Source organism: Panthera tigris, chromosome E2 (genome assembly GCF_018350195.1).
Source record: "Panthera tigris isolate Pti1 chromosome E2, P.tigris_Pti1_mat1.1, whole genome shotgun sequence".
Classification (NCBI taxonomy): Eukaryota; Metazoa; Chordata; class Mammalia; order Carnivora; family Felidae; genus Panthera; species Panthera tigris.
The window spans coordinates 6,583,450-6,595,733 of NC_056674.1; the positions used below are offsets into that span (position 1 = coordinate 6,583,450).

Consider the following 12,284-nt stretch of genomic DNA (forward strand, 5'->3'; position numbering starts at 1 on the left):
GAGAGAGGGAAAGACAGAGCATGGGCGGGGAAGGGTTAGAGAGAGAGGAAGACACAGAATACGAAGCAGGATCCAGGCTCTAAGCTGTCAGCACAGAGCCCGATGTGGGGCTCGAACCCACGAACCACAAGATCATGACCTGAGACGAAGTCGGACGCCCAACCCACTGAGCCATCCAGGCGCCCGTGGTTTTCTTTTTCAACATTCCTTTGGCTATTTGAGGTCTTTTGTGGTTCCATAAAAACTTTAGGATTGTTCTAACTCTGTGAAGAAAGCTGGTGCATTTTGATTGAGATTGCATTGAATGTGGAGATTGCTTTGGAGAGTATTGACATTTTAATAACATTTGTTCTTTGAAACCATGAGCATGGAATATTTTTTCATTTCTTTGTGTCTTCTTCAAATTCTACATAAGCTTTCTATAGTTTTCAGCATACAGATTTTTTACCTCTTTGAGAAGTAAAGGCTAGTAAGCATGAAATAAAAAATGCTATAACTGAGCTGTGACCTCGAATGGATGCCGCAGTGACAAGGATGGATGAGGCAGAACAGGGAATCAGCGATATACAGGACAAACTTATAGAGAATAATGAAGGAGGAAAAAAAGAGGCAGATTAAGGCAAAAGAGCATGATTTAAGAATTAGAGAAATCAGGGGCACTTGGGTGGCTCAGTAGGTTGAATGTCCAACTTCAGCTCAGGTCATGATCTCGCAGTCTGTGAGTTCGAGCCCCACGTTGGGCTCTGTGCTGACACCTCAGAGCCTGGATTCTGTGTCTCCCTCTCTCTATGCCCCTCCCCCGCTCATGCTCTGTCTCTCTCTCGCTCTGTCAAAAGTAAATAAACATTTCAAAAAATTTAAGAATTAGAGAAATCAGTGACTCATCAAAAAGGAACAACATCAGAATCATAGGGGTCCCAGAAGAGGAAGAGAGAGAAATATGGGTAGAAGGGTTATGTGAGCAAATCATAGCTGAAAACTTTCCTAAACTGGGAAAAGACACAGACATCAAAATCCAGGAAGCACAGAGGACTCCCATTAGATTCAACAAAAGCCGACCATCAACAAGGCATATCATAGTCAAATTCACAAAATACTCAGGCAAGGAGAGAATCATGAAAGCAGCAAGGGAGAAAAGTCCTTAACCTACAAGAGAAGACAGATCAGGTTTGCAGCAGACCTATCCACAGAAACGTGGCAGGCCAGAAAGGAATGGCAGGATATATTCAGTGTGCGGATTCAGAAAAACATGCAGCCAAGAATTCTTTATCCAAAAAGCTGTCATTCAAAATAGAAGGAGAGATAAAAAGTTTCCAAGACAGGGCGCCTGGGTGGTTCAGTTGGTTAAGCGGCGACTTCGGCTCAGGTCATGATCTCATGGTCCGTGAGTTCGAGCCTCACATCGGGCTCTGTGCTGACAGCTCAGAGCCTGGAGCCTACTTTAGATTCTGTGTCTCCCTCTCTCTGACCCTCCCCTGTTCATGCTCTGTCTCTCCCTGTCTCAAAAATAAATAAACGTTAAAAAAAATTAAAAAAAAAGTTTCCGAGACAAACAAAAATGAAAGGAATCTGTGACTACAAAAACAGCCCTGCAAGAAATTTTAAGGGGGACTCTGTGAGGGGGAAAAAAGATGAAATTAATTAATTAATTAATTAATTAAATACCAAAAGCAACAAAGACTAGAAAGGACCAGAGAACACCACCAGAAACTCCAACTCTACAAGCAACATAATGGCAATAAATTCATATCTTTCAGTACTCACTCTAATATCAATGGACTCAATGCTCCAATCAAAAGATACAGGGTAACAGAATGCATAAGAAAACAAGATCCATCTATATGCTGTTTACAAGGGACCCACTTTAGACCTAAAGACACCTTCAGATTGAAAGTAAGGAGATGGGGAACCATCTATCATGCTAATGGTCAACAAAAGAAAGCCGGAGTAGGCGTACTTATATCAGACAATCTAGACTTTAAAATAGAAACTGTATCAAGAGATGAAGAAGGGCATTATATCATAATTAAGGGGTCTATCCACCAAGAAAATTTAACAATTGTAAACATTTATGTGGCAAATGTGAAAGCACCCAAATATATAAATCAATTAATCACAAACATAAAGAAACTCATTGATAGTAATACCATAATAATAGGAGACTTCAACACCCCATTCACAGCAATGGACAGATCGTCTAATCAAAAAAATCAACAAGGAAACAATGGCTTTGAATGACACACTGGACCAGATGGATTTAACAGATATAATCAGAACATTTCATCCTAAAGCAGCAGAATATACATTCTTCTCCAGTGCACATGGAATGTTCTCCAGAATAGACTACATACTGGGACACAAATCAGCCCTCAGCAAGTACAAAAAGATCGAGATCATACCATGCATATTTTCAGACCACAACACTATAAAACTTGAGATCAACCACAAGAAAAAATTTGGAAAGGTAACAAATACTTGGAGACTAAATAATGAATGGGCTAACCAAGAAGTTAAAGAGGACATTAGAAAGTATATGGAAGCCAATGAAAATGATAACACCACAACCCAAAACCTCTGGGATACAGCAAAGGAGGTCATAAGTGGAAAGTATATAGCAACCCAGGCCTTCCTAAAGAAGGAAGAAAGATATCAGATATATAACCTAACCTTACACCTTAAAGAGCTGGAAAAAGAACAGCAAATAAAACCCAAAACCAGAAGAAGACAAGAAATAACAAAGAGTAAAGCAGAAATTAATGCTATCGAAACAAACAAACAAAAAAGGCAAAAAACAAAACAAAACAGTAGAACAGATCAATGAAACCAGAAGCTGGGTCTTTGAAAGAATTAACAAAATTGATAAACCACTAGCCAGTTTGATCAAAAAGAAAAAGGAAAGGACCCAAATAAATAAAATCAAGAATGAAGAGGAGAGATCACAACCAACACACCAGAAATAAAAACAATAATAAGAGAATATTATGAGCAATTATATGACAATAAAATGAGCAATCTGGAATAAATGGACAAATTCCTAGAAACATACACACTACTAAAACTGAAACAGGAAGAAATAGAAAATTTGAACAGACCCATAACCAGTAAGGAAATCAAATTAGTAATCTAAAAACCTTCCCCCAAACAAGAGTCCAGGACCAGATGGCTTTCCAGGGGAATTCTACCAAACATTTAAGGAAGGGTTAACACCTATTCTCTTGAAGCTGTTCCAAAAAATAGAAATGGAAGGAAAACTTCCAAACTTATTCTATGAAGCCAGCATTACCTTGATTCCAAAACCAGACAGCAACCCCACTAAAAAAGGGAACTATAGACCAATTTCCCTGATGAATATGGATGCAAAAATCCTCAACAAGATATTAGCCAACTGGATCCACCAATACATTAAAAAAAATTATTCACTATGACCAAGTGGGATTTATACCTGGGAGGAAGGGCTGGTTCAATATCTGCAAAACAATTAACGTGATTCATCACATCAATAGAAGAAAGGACAAGAACCATATGATCCTCTCAATAGATGCAGAGAAAGCATTTGACAAAATACAGCATCCTTTCTTGATAAAAACCCTCAAGAAAGCAGGGATAGAAGGATCATACCCGGAGATCATAAAAGCCATATGTGAATGAGCCAATGCTAATATCATCCTCAATGGGGAAAAACTGAGAGCTTTCTCCCTAAGGTCAGGAACAAGAAAGGGATGTCCACTCTCACCAGTTATTCAACATAGTATTGGAAGTCTTAGCCTCGACAATCAGACAACACAAAGAAATACAAGGCATCCAAATAGGCCAGAAGGAGGTCAAATTTTCACTCTTCGCAGATGACATGATACTCTATATGGAAAACCCAAAAGATTCCACCAAAAAATTACTAGGACTGATTCATGAATTCAGCAAAGTGGCAGGATATAAAATCAATGCACAGAAATTGGTTGCATTCCTCTACACCAATAATGAGGCAACAGAAAGAGAAATCAAGGAATCGACCCCATTTACGGTTGCACCAAAAACAATAAAATACCTAGGAATAAATCCAACCAAAGAGGTGAAAAATCTATACACTGAAAACTATAGAAAGCTTATGAAAGAAATTGAAGAAGTCACAAAAACATGGGAAAAGATTCCATCCTCCTGGATAGGAAGAACAAATTTTGTTAAAATGTTGATACTACCCAAAGCAATCTACATATTCAATGCAGTTCCTATCAAAATAACACCAGCATTCTTCACAGAGCTAGAACAAATAATCCTAAAATTTGTGTGGAACCAGAAAAGACCCCGAACAGCCAAAGCAATCTTGAAAAAGAAAACCAAAGCAGGAGGCATCACAACCCCAGACTTCAAGCTATACTACAAAGCTGTAATCATCAAGACAGTATGGTACTGGCACAACAACAGACACTCAGAACAGAGTAGAGAACCCAGAAATGGACCCACAAACGTACGACAAATCTTTGACAAAATAGGAAAGAATATCCAATGGAATAAAGACAGTCTCTTCAGCAAGTCATGAAGGAAAACTGGACAGCAACATGCAGAAGAATGAACCTGGAGCACTTTCTTACACCATACACAAAAAGAAACTCAAAATGGACGAAAGACCTCAATGTAAGACAGGAAGCCATCAAAATCCTTGAGAAGAAAGCAGGCAAAAACCTCTTTGATCTTGGCCACAGCAACTTCTTACTCAACACGTCTCCACAGAGAAGGGAAACAAAAGCAGAAATGAACTACTGGGACCTCTTCAAAATAAAAGCTCCTGCACAGCAAAGGAAACAGTCATCAAAACTAAAAGGCAACTGACAGAATGGGAGAAGATACTTGCAAATGACATATCAGATAAAGGGTTAGTATCCAAAATCTATAAAGAACTTCTCAAACTCCACACCCAAGAAACAAATAATCCAGTGAAGAAATGGGCAAAAGACATGAATAGACACTTCTCCAAAGAAGACATCCAGATGGCCAACCGACACATGAAAAAATGCTCAACATCACTCATCATCAGGGAAATACAAATCAAAACCACAATGAGATACCACCTTACACCTGTCAGAATGGCTAATATTAACAACTCAGGAAACAACAGATGTTGGCGAGGATGCAGAGAAAGAGGATCTCTTTTGCATTGGTGGGAATGCAAACTGGTGCAGCCACTCTGGAAAACAGTATGGTGGTTCCTCATAAAATTAAAAATAGAACTACCCTACAACCCAGCAATTGCACTACTAGGCATTTATCCACAGGATACAGATGTGCTGTTTCGAAGGGACACATGCACCCCCATGTTTACACCAGCACTATCAACAATAGCCAAAATACGGAAAGAGCCCAAATGTCCATTGATGGATGAATGGATAAAGAAGATGTGGTATATATACACAATGGAATATTACTCTGCAATTAAAAAGAATGAAATCTTGCCATTTGCAACTACATAGATGGAACTAGAGGGTATTATGCTAAGTGAAGTTAGTCAGAGAAAGACAAATATCATATGACTTCACTCATAGGAGGACTTTAAGAGACAAAACAGATGCACATAAGGGAAGGGAAGCAAAAGTAATATAAAAACAGGGAGTGGGACAAAACATAAGAGACTCTTAAATATGACGAACAAACAGAGGGTTACTGGAGGAGTTGTGGGAGGGGGATGGGCTAAATGGGTAAGGGGCATTAAGGAATCTACTCCTGAAATCATTGTTGCACTATATGCTAACTAATTTGGATGTAAATTAAAAAAATAAAATAAAATAAACCACACATACATGAAGGGTAGACACAACATGAAGTTATGCTGCCGTAAGCCATGGAGGCAGAAGCTGGGAAAGTGGCCTGGAGCAGACTCTCCCCCAGGATATTCACAGAGAGCATGGTCCTGAGGACACCTTGATCTCGGACTTTTAGCCTCCAGAACTGCCACACAATAAATTTCTGTTGTTTTGGTCACTCTGTTCAGGGTCCTTGTTATGGCAACTGCAGCAAAGTGATACGCCTTCCCTTCTGCCCGCCTCCCAATAGCAGAAGCACCTTCAAAGGCAGAAAAGGCTGCCCTTCCATGTCCTTTTCCACAGGATGGATTCAAAGACAAACAATTCTGATCTAAGGTCCTACCACAAGTTTCTCCTCCCCTGTCTTCAGAGACATTGCCCTCCTAGAAACATCTCAAATCCTGCTACAGCACAGGGGACGAGACGGCACCAAGATCCTCCTACAAAACCAGGCACAGCAGACCCCTGTTACGTCCCCATGGGCCAGAGCTTGGGCTCCACTCTCAGAAATGAGTCCTGGAGACATAACAGCTCACAGAATGAAAATGGAAGACGTCAGTAGAGCACACGTGATGGTGTTTCTGAAACCCCATGGTGATCCTAAATGTGAAACCTGTGCCAGGGACCATTTAGTTACACATTACTTCTCAAATTAATGAGCCTAGGAATCATCTGGGCATTTTCCTGAAACAGATTCTTTGGGATACTCTATGCTAAGAATTAGACTTCTGATCAGTCTGTATCTGGGAGCTGACAGGGCTCCTTCAGGACCCTGAAAATCTTCCGGGCACAATTTCTCTACCCAGCTCACTTCAACAATCAAGGCAAGTCTCCTGCTTCTCCCAAAAAGAAACTTATCCACACATCTAGTCCACCAACATTTCCTTATAACCTTTGCCTCTGAGGTGATACACTCAGCAGGTCCCACCATCATCTGTGTGTAGAAGTTCTGCTCAAATATTGTACCTGAGACACAGGATAACAGACACAATCACAGAAATCCATGCTGAGAGACATTCTGAAAAACAAAGAGTGCATTCTTCAAAACTGTCACTTACACTGAGGACAAATTAAAAACAAGAGTGGTAACTGTTCTAGGTTAAAGAAACTAAAGAATGAAGACAATAAATTAAGTCCCTGTGACATGACTGGATCCTAGATTTCTGAAAACAGACAAAAAATGCATCATTGTATCACTGTGGGAAATCTGTCTATGGACTGTCTATGAAATGATAGCATAACACTAGTATCCTTTCTTAAGTGTGAAGGTTTTATTGCATTAGCAGAATAACCTTCACGTAAAGAGATAAATATTCTGGTATTCAGGCAAAATGTCAATATGGTGACAAATTATTCTCACATGAAACAGCAAAGACATGTCAACAGATAAAAAAAGAACTGGTGAGAAAACAGTAATGATTGGTGAATTTAGATAAAGCAGATGATGCAGGTGTACATTTGCTCTGAGATTACATTTTCTCTTTTACATTTTCTATTAAATTGTTCAACATCAAAAGTGACCATTTAATAAAAGGTGAAGGCATGAGGGTATGCAGATGGTGGGATCTTGCATTTTACAGCCATTCAAGGGAAAGTTCACAAGTATACATGCACTGTGAGAACATTCAAAAATGGTGGAGAGGTCAGCCCATCTCAAGAACCACTGAGACCATTCATTCATATGTGCACAAAGCAACTTGATTAACAATCCACATCCCATGATGTGTGCAATGACAATATTTAACTCTTTTTTTAATTAGGAAATATAATTATTTTTCCTAATACTACAGAAAGGTTGTATATTATTCCAAACAATATACACAAAGGGTTTTTTTTGTTCTTCTTTTAATTCCAATTAGTTTTAACATATACTGTTATATTAATTTTAGGTGTGTAATATAGTGATTCAACACTTCGATATAATACCTGGTGCTCATAACAATGAGTGCACACCTTAATCCCCATCAGTAATTTAACCCATACCCCGCATCCACCTCCCCACTGGTAACCATCAGTGTATTCTCTATACTTAAGAGTCTGAGAAAGGGGTGCCTGGGTGGCTCAGTCGGTTAAGCGTTCGACTTCAACTCAGGTCATGATCTCGCCCTTCATGAGCTCAAGCCCCACATCGGGCTCTGTGCTGACAGCTCAGAGCCTGGAACCTTCTTCAGATTCTGTGTCTCCCTCTCTCTCTGCCCCTCCTCTGCCAGCATGTGAATTTAGACAGATCGCTCAACCTCTGTGTCCCAAATTCTCCTTCTCTTTACAATGAAAATAATGCAATGGCAATGCCTACGTTATACAGGTAGGAAGACCTATGAAAATACCAGAGGTACAACATGATAGCACCGATTCATGCAAACTAAGTGTTATTTAAAATTCTAACCTCAGTGGGAGAGAGCCAAAGCATAAGAGACTCTTAAAAACTGAGAACAAACTGAGGGTTGATGGGGGTGGGAGGGAGGGGGGGTGATGGATATTGAGGAGGGCACCTTTTGGGATGAGCACTGGGTGTTGTATGGAAACCAATTTGACAATAAACTTCATATACTGAAAAAATAAAAAATAAAAAAAATAAAATTCTAACCTCAACTCTGGGAGGCTTAACAACAACAACAAATATGTTAATTATTTTTCAGTGAATACTTGTATTCTATTTGATATGTATTCTATTTGATATCAATATAGTCCACACCACATGTGTTCAGGCAGGCTCCTCAGGCTCTCAAGATGATGATCTGTCACTGGGAACTGTGTGAATGGCATCAAAGCACTTACCAATATGAATGGCCTACTTATCACAGACCATCTAGGGATTCCGGGCACTTTCTCTCTTCCTTACCACCATCTCTTCCTTTTCCACCCTCATTACACATTCAGGTGCACAGTTTTGATTCTCAAGCACCTGTTTCTACCCAAGTCCTGATCATTCTCCTTAAAGGTATCCACAAGAATAGAGTTATTTGAAACACTTCCTCAATGATTTGGAATCTAACTTTGTTTTCTATCCACACAATTTTGGCAGGACATATCCAATGGTACCATCAATCTCTCAAGCATCTCTTGCTATTTTGATCAACTCAAGCAATGACAAGTTTCATATTATCTCTTTGATATATAAATCAGGAACATATTCAGAATTGATTTATCCCATGATGTAGGTAATGATTCACGTTGTATGTTTTTTTTCCAATATGAGTAACGATTATCAGTTTCTAAAAAGGTTATTATTAGTATTCAGCGTTCTTTCCACTTGCTATCACTTACCTTTGCTTCTTCCCAATCAAACCACCTCATCTTTAGTGCTGACACTTCCATGGAATATCCTGGTACTTCTCTCCATCTCCTCCTGCCTCTTCAAGTCTTTGGCAAGCCCAAAGGAGCAACCCACCAAAGTTACTCTTGATGTCAAAATCTTCAAGGAACCTTTTTGTTCACAGGAATGACTTTGGTTATAATTTAAAGGAAAATGTACTGAATGATAGAATAGGTTCTGGGGATTTGGCAATAGCAATAATCTTACCACAGTCGATAGTCTGACTCCTGGACAATTTCTCTCTTCCTCACCATTATGTCTTCCATTACCACACCAAAGGGAGATTGAGACCCACAGAGTTGATTCTCATGCACCTAATTATAGCCAATTCCTTGGTGATGCTCTCAAAAGGTGTCCCCAAGACATTGGCTTGGGGGTAAAATATTTCTTCAATGAATTTGGATGCAAACTTCTTTTGTATGTTCAGAGGGTGGGCAGGGGAATGTCCATTGGCAGCACCTGCCTCTTGAGTGTCTTCCAGACCATCGTGATCAGCCCCATGAACTCCTCATAGAAGTATCTTAAAGTCAAAGCTCCAAAGTATGTTGGCATGTCCATTTCCCTCTTCTGGATCATATGTATGATAGAAAATTTTATCATTCCTATGTATGTGTTGTATGTGTCAGGGAAACAGAGCAGCCAAAAAAAAACATCACAAAGAAAAGGGATTTTGAATACTGTTCTACATCTGACCATGAGACAATCTCAGGATCACTCTATGCAATACTGATAGTATTCCCTGAAGTTTCACTTCCTGGACTCAGGATCTGGGCCAGCAGCTCCAGGGTTTTCATCCTGCACAGGCACAAGCACAGGTCCAACACATTCACAGCACTCGTGTTTCCCCCAGATCCTCTGCTGAGTCTAGAGCAACCCACCATTACTTCCTCACTGACCTAATTTCTGCATGTTTTCCAACTGTCAGTCCCTTTCTGATAATGAGACAAGATTCCACAGTATCTAGCTTCTGGTTTTTCTGGATAAGGAACACTATCTTAGCAGAAAAATGTTAAGTTGTATCATTTTGCACAATCCTCAGTTGATTATTCACTCATCACATTGGAAAAGTCAATAGCATCTTATTTTTAAATTTTTTAAATGTTTATTTATTTGTGTGTATGTGTGTGTGAGAGAGAGAGAAAGAGAAAGTCGGGTAGGGGAGTGGCAGAGAGAGACGGAGACAGAGAATCTGAAGCAGATCAGATCTGGTGCTATCAGCACAAAGCCCGACATGGGGCTAGAACCCATGAACCATGAGATCATAACCTGAGCTAAAGTCGGACACTCAACTGACTGAGCCACCCACGCACCCCAATATGGCATCTAAAAGAGTAAGCCACTTGTCATTCTATGGTGGACCCTAATGGGTATTTGGGATTCCTTCTGATGGATGAATGTAGGAACCATATAGGCACAGTAGAGGTGAATAATGCAGGTTCACCTCATCCTGATACATAGTATCCTGTTGATAGTGGTCTCAATCAAATGTTATTTGATGAAAATTGAATGAATCTGATCCTAGCCATTTGCGAGATTAATCAGAGCATTTGAACAAGGGATGAATTCATGGGAAATTGTGACAGGAGCCAATACAGTCCAGAAATGACTGCTGGATATTGTTGGAAGACAGTTCTACCATGGGTTTCTCACGTATGTACATGCCTCCTACAGAAGCATGGACAGCTTTTCTTCTATGCTGGATTACCTTATGTGTGATTAGAAAAATACCTTGGGAGACAAAGACAGTGTCACCCACTGGAACACCATACTGACTTATTTGCTGTACAGGGAAACAAAGCTAAAGTCTTCCCCAGGGTCAAAGAGTACAGCAGGTGTGCTAGAATACCCTTATAAGTCTTGGATTTTGTATACTCAGGGTTCCTCAGGGATGATGTAAACACTCCATGTGTAGCATTCATTGGGACCCCTCCAAGGAACCATGATTGGAATAAGGTCAGGACAAGGAAGAGGGCCTTCAAAAACTGTTGGAATCAGGATGTTCATGCTGCCTGCTGGGCCATGAGTAATAAAGTGCTTTGTATTCAATCTAGGAATCTCTTGTCTTCTGCTGGTAGCTATTAAGACTTGCAGGCTAATCTCAAACTCTCACAGTTTCTGAAATAACCATAGTTGTGATGCAAAACAAACAGGCAGAGCCAGAGATTGAAATATAGGTGATAGAAGATAGATAAATAGGAGAAACTCTTTAAAATATGGATTATACTGAAGCAAAGCTCAACTACTCTTTAAATCACAATATACTCAGGTATTCGGGTAGCACAGAGACTTGAGAGAGCCTACCGATCCCTATCCAAATGGAGAAGAAGGTAACTTGTTTGGGCAGATCAGCAACTTGGCAGACAGGAGGGGAGGAAATGCAGGGGAAGGCACTGCATAGGAAGAGGGCAAAGATCCAAGAAGCCTCATAAACAGTGCAGTTCAGAGGGCCAATGGAAGAAAAACAACTATTTTAAGAGGATACCAACTCTTTGCCCTAGACTGCCCTGGAATCTTCTGTCATTCTGACCACATCTTTCAACATCCACATAGATTCCAGATGTTTTTCTGTGTAAGAGGATTCTTTTGGGAATGTTCATTGAGGGCTTCAGTTTGATGTCTGTCCTTATAGACAGCATGTCTAATTTTATGGGGAAAGCTATTTTCACAACACAGGAGATCCTGATAGTGTCAGCTTGTGGGAATTAGCACAAACTCCTGGGAAAACGTTAGCCTTTCAAGACTGTGGAACTGGTAGACTGAAAGACAAGATTTCAGAGGGTTAAAGCTAGACCCAGCTAATATCTAGGTCAAGTGTATAATAGACAGAGACCCCAAGGAATATATTTACATGATGAAAGAAAGAATATGAAATAAATGGATGTCAGGAGAAGAGCAGAGAGATCAGGTTGCCCTTCCAAGCTTAGAATCGATTAGGTGAATATTGAAATGTTGATGTAATTTTTTGTGTGCTGTTCTGACCCATTTGTGAGGCCCTGGTTAGAGGTGAATAATTTCTGCCCTGCTGAGCAGCTGATTAAGTCCACACATCAAATCACAGTGAGCCTTGTGGCACTGTAACTTGTTCCAATCCTCATCCAATCTCTTCAACTCCATGGAAGCCTTGCAAACCAATCACCTTGCAACTACAGTAACAGTTAAAATCAATAACCTAGCAT

At 40.0% G+C, this 12,284-nt stretch overlaps 1 pseudogene; it reads left to right on the forward strand.

Annotated features, from left to right (window-relative positions):
• Positions 1-9,197: 9,197 nt before the first annotated feature.
• On the forward strand, positions 9,198-10,121 carry LOC102957924 (annotated as a pseudogene).
• The last annotated feature ends 2,163 nt before the right edge of the window (positions 10,122-12,284 follow it).